The following is a 6,010-nucleotide window of genomic DNA, read 5'->3' as shown; positions in this document are numbered from 1 at the left end:
TTTTTTTTATCAAATCAAATCTTGAGATTTTTTTTATGTTGTTAGTAATTTAACAAATGAAGATATATTTAAACATTTTATTGTCAAATCTACCCTTTTATTCCATTTTTTCAAAATGTCACAAAGGGGGAGTTTTGTTTTAGATTGTGAGCAAAGTAAATAATCAAAGCAAATAAAATTGTATTGTAATCAATAGAGAGAGATATGATCGAGGAATCCTTCTTCGCATATAAACCGTCAATGAGTTATTATAATTGCCTACTTGTCGTTAATCATAGATTATCACCAACCGTAGAATAACAGCTAGATCAGTGTTATCCCCTAAATTCCTTATACCACTGGATACGGAAGTTTTCGCCTACCAGATTCTATTCACCCCAAACCACCTAGTAGTAGATCACTCAAGGTGTAATTTAGTCGAATTCTTTATCTTTTTTGAATTTATAGGTTGATCCTACTAGTTAGACTCTTAGATCAAGGTCCACTTTTTAGTGTCGTTTATACATACAATCGCTCCACAGAATCCCTCTGCAAGGTTTTGTGTTCTCTACTTGTGTACAAGTAATTTGACGATTACTTATCTCCTAACTCGATACTAGCAATAGATTGAATCAAAAAATCAATTTAGTTGGCCACCTAAACAATCTATCAATCAATCATAAATATTAATTAGTATAAACAAATGATAATCATATGAAGAACTTCAAAGTAGATTAATATAATAACTCAAATCTTGTTTACAACTTAGAATTCTCCTCAATCAATAGGTGTTTAGCTACTCATGGATGTAGAAACATCCATGATATACATATGAGAAAAGTAAAGAGATAACGTTACGATTGATAATCGCTCCGTGTGATGTTTCTTCTCTCCAAACCCTAACAATTTCGTGACCTAATGATATCATTTTACATAACCTAACACCTTTTTATAGGTTTACATTTTTTGGTCTTCACGTATTTAGTTTGGTTCAAGAACCCGACCCGAAATAACGAAGTAACGAATCCAAACGTGCCCTTAGGTCTTCCAAGGTGTGAATACACGTTTCCCATTTGCTAAGTGCGTGAACCCAGTCCGCGAATTTCAAAATCCAGCAGAAATTTTCGGAATTAAGTCTACGAACCCGGTATGCGAACCTAGTTCGCGGACTTCACTGTCTTGGTATTCAATAGAAGCTTGTTTTGGCCACAACTTCTTCATCCGAACTCGGAATGACCTCATTCTTTTTATCTTTCAATTCTCTTCAAGATGATGATGAGAAATCCTTAATTTGAATGAGTTAAGATCTGTCTTTGGCCCTTCTCTTGATTATGTGTGTTTTGCTCTTTTTCGTCGCACTTCTTCCACTTCTTTTGGACTTGGGCACTTGGATACTTGGAATACTTCTCTTCAAAGCTCTTTTCAGCACTTTGTAGCTCCTTTTTGGATGATTCACCTAATAGAGGCAAATAAGAGAAAACAAGAGTAATAATATGAATACATTCAAAAATAATAGCTAAAACAAGTATGGAATGGACACTAAGATCATATGAATTATGCACTTATCAAATTCCCCCACACTTAGCTTTTGCTAGTCCTCTAGAAAATTAAATTAACTAATCCTAAATACAACAACTCCATGTCGTGAGGATACGGTTACTCTTAACATGAATAACAGGCCTTTAAACCCTTAGGTGTCCCTAGTGGATGAGTTATAGTATCGTGAGGGCTTACAAGAGGTATACCCACAAAACCTACTCCAATTTCTCGCCTTGGAAGAACCTCTAAGGATAGACACAAAGTAGAAAGCCAAATAATTAGATTGCATATGTTCTTTATCTACGAGAATCTCACATACATTCCAATCATCACACATAAGCAATTACTTACGTGTGTCATTCAACCTGATTGCAAAAATATACTAAGATAGTCATCGTACTTGTTGCAACGTTTGTCACAACACTCGCATACTGAAATCACATGGATAGATAAGAAAATGGAAATAAAAAAGTGATGTGTGCAAATGTTGACTTAAGTGAAAGATGTTACCCACAATACTTGTATGAATATCGTCAAAGGATATATATTTATAGCGCACTAGTTGAGAGTTTAACTCGACCACATGATTAGATACTCTAAGTGCATGTTCCTTTTCAGCAAGTACATGATAGTTTCCTTGGATCCTGCATTCCACGCTTGCTTAAGCGACGAAGGCAGGGACAATGTTTCACACATACCGCTATCAAAGTGTCAAGAACCTCATCAATAGTCTCTTTGACTTGCTATATAATGATGATATGGTTTTTGTTTTCATCGACTATGATTATCCGCGATTCCGGACCTATCATTTATTAGTGTCGATAAATGAAGAGGAGCCTTATATATAATTTTCTTTTCTTTTCTTTTTCTATTTTTTTTTATTTTTCGGCTAACTCTTTACTCTTCACGAGTGTAAGGAAATTGTATTATGGGGATTTTATATAAACTCAACCAATGATTACCTTGCTACAACATCCATGGCAGTATCAGGATCCCACCAAATCACTTTACAGAAACATAAAACTGCAAAAATAAAAAGAAAGTGATTCAGTAATGATTAATTGAGAGGATGACTCTATCAAACGGCTACCATAGCTTAGTTTCTCATTGAATTATGAAGGTATATATTTAAGGATTGTGGAATTGATAAAGTGGAACTCAATCTATAGCCGTAAGAACTATTTCAACCTTAAAAAGGTTTAGAGTGTCATTCTAAATAGCTCATAATTAACTCCAAAAGATGAAGTCACAAGAATGGAAGAAATCAAAGAGTATTATTAATATGTGTATATGCAAATAGTAGATACTAAATGCTCCCCCACACTTAAACTCAACATTGTCCTCAATGTTCAAAACCGAAAATTCTGATTTCTGACATAACAGCTCTGAAAAACTCAAAAACTGTACCAATGCTTAGGGAACTAGGAAAAACATCTTAAACGAAAGTTGTTCGCCTACGTCTTTTATATAACGTGTCAAAAGGGCCAATGTTTCGATAAATGGTCTGACTTTTATGGCCTTCGGGCTGACTGACATGCAATCTGAAAAAGTTCTGGAAAAATACCGAAACTCAAATGTCCAGGCCAATCGGTCCAACTTAACAGACTCTGAATTCAGATTTTCTTTTTGGAAAAGAATGGTGAGTCTATCCTCTTTAAAATTTGGGGTCAACCACTCAAATAGGACTTCGTATGAAGTCTCGAGAGCTATTTTCATGAAAAGTGCGCAATCAGAATTTTCTGACGAGAATTCGTCAAAACTTCCATTATAGACATAGGACTTGTAAAATCTAAGATGGGAATGCAAGATATGATATTCAAAACTAAGAAAATTAAAAATAAAAGGGATGGAGATACAAAATCGATGGGTTGCCTCCCATTTAGCGCTTAGTTTAATGTCCTCAACCCGACTTCGCATCCTTTTAATTACTCATCCAGAGGGAGATAATCATGAAATCCTTGCACATCCATATCCACATAAGCTATGCTTTCATAATATGGCTTCAATCTATGGCCGTTCACCTTTAAATTTGTTCCATCTCTAAGACTAGAAATTTCAACTGCGCCATGAGAATAAACATTAGAAACAACATATGGTCCAATCCATCTGGACCTTAGCTTACTAGGAAACAGTTTAAGATGAGAATAAAACAAAAGAACTTTTTGCCCCACAACAAAATTCTTTCGAGAAATCATCTTGTCATGGAAAAGTTTCGTCTTTTCCTTGTAAATACGAGAACTCTCGTAAGCATCATTACGTATCTCCTCTAGCTCATTGAGTTGTAACTTCCTTTGTTTCCCCGCATTGTCATAATCCATGTTGCACATCTTTATCGCCCAATATTCCTTGTGTTCAAGTTCAACCGGAAGATGACAAACTTTGCCATAAACCAACCGATATGGAGACATACCAATCGGTGTTTTGTACGCCGTTCTATATGCCCATAATGCATCATTAAGCCTATAACTCCAATCTTTCTGTGTAGTTTTTACGGTTTTCTCAAGAATGGATTTAATCTCACGGTTTGAGATTTCGGCTTGACCACTAGTTTGTGGGTGATACGGTGTACCAACCTTGTGTGTTATGTTGTACTTCTTGAGTAGAGCATGGAAGGATTTCTAAAAATGTGAGCCTCCATTACTGATAACCACTCTTGGTGTACCATGCCTAGAGAAAATATATTCCTTCACAAACTCACAAACAACTTGAGAATCATTAGTAGGGGTGGATTTAGCTTCCACCCATTTAGAAACATAATCCACAACAAGAAGTATATAATTTTTTCCGTTAGAATTGACAAAACGACCCATAAAGTCAATTCCCCACACATCAAATACTTCAACAACAAGAATTGGTGTGGGTGGAATTTTATTTCGAGCACCTAGATTGCCCGTTCTTTGACATCTATCACAAGATTTGCAAAAAATATATGCGTCCTCAAATAGGGTAGGCCGATAAAATACACTTTCAAGTACTTTGAAAGCGGTACGTTTAGAACCAAAGTGGCCACCACATGCATAAGTATGACAAAAGTAAGAATAGATTGAAATTCAGAATTAGGTACGCACCTGCGGATGATTTGATCAGAACCGTATTTCCACAAGTAGGGCTCATCCCACACATACTGTTTGGTTATTTTCTTAAGCTTAAGCTTTTGAAAATTAGACATTGTACTAGGTACTTGTCTTGTAACCAAGTAGTTCACTATATCCGTGTACCAAGGTGTTGAATCTTCATTTGAGAAAAGTTGTGTCTGGAAAACGATCTTGTAAAGGAAGTTCTTCTTCGGAAACAACAAGTCTGTTGAGATGATCTGCAACAGTATTTTCAACACCTCTTTTATCCTTGATTTCATAATAAAATTCTTGCAGTAGTAGTATCCACCGTATAAGTCTTGGCTTTGCTTCTTTCTTCTTTAGTAGGTACCTAAGTTCTGCGTGATCGGAATACACAACCACTTTTGAACCAACCAAATAGGATCTAAATTTTTCAAGTGCAAACACTATAGCCAAAAATTCTTTCTCGGTGGTAGAATAGTTGATTTCTGCATCGTTTAGGGTCCTAGATGCATAATAAATCACATGAGACAGCTTGTCTACTCTTTGACCCAAAACGGCTCCAACTGCATAGACACTTGCATCACACATTAATTCAAATGGCAAACTCTAGTCTGGTGACTTGATAATTGGTGCAATTGTCAACGATTCTTTCAATTTATCAAAGGCATCCTTGCAATCCTCGTTGAAGTAAAAAAATAACCTTTTTTTGCAATAATTTGCACATCGACATTGATATTTTGGAGAAATCCTTGATAAACCGCCTGTAAAAACCTGCATGACCAAGAAAAGAACGAATTTCCCTCACCGAAGTGGGATATTGTAAGTTTCTCATTAAGTCTATCTTTGCTTTGTCAACTTCAATCCCTCGAGAGGACACAATATGACCGAGCACTATTCCATGGTTTACCATAAAGTGACATTTCTCCCAATTTAAAACAAGATTAGTGTATATGCATCTTTTAAGCACAAGTTCAAGATTTTGTAAAAAAAATATCAAATGAATCACCATAAATACTAAAATCATCCATAAATACCTTAATTATGCGTTCCACGTAGTCAGAAAATATACTAACCATACACCTCTGAAAAGTGGCAGGTGCATTGCAAAGACCAAACGGCATTCGTCTATAGGCAAACGTACCAAAAGGACAAGCGAAAGTAGTCTTCTATTGATCTTACGGTGCAATAACAATCTGATTGTATCCTAAATAACCGTCCAAAAAGCAATAATGTGAATGTCCTGCTAACCTCTCTAACATCTGATCAATGAAAGGCAAAGGAAAGTGATCCTTTCGGGTTGCGGCATTAAGCTTTCTGTAGTCTATGCACACTCTCCATCATGTTTGAACTCTTGTAGGAACGAGTTCATCATCTTGATTTCTAACAACAGTGACTCCTGATTTCTTAGGCACCACCTGTACCGGGCTAACCCA

Source organism: Papaver somniferum, chromosome 1 (assembly GCF_003573695.1).
Source record: "Papaver somniferum cultivar HN1 chromosome 1, ASM357369v1, whole genome shotgun sequence".
Lineage (NCBI taxonomy): Eukaryota > Viridiplantae > Streptophyta > Magnoliopsida > Ranunculales > Papaveraceae > Papaver > Papaver somniferum.
The sequence above is the reverse complement of the archived record's forward strand: the minus strand, read 5'-3'. Positions refer to the sequence as shown.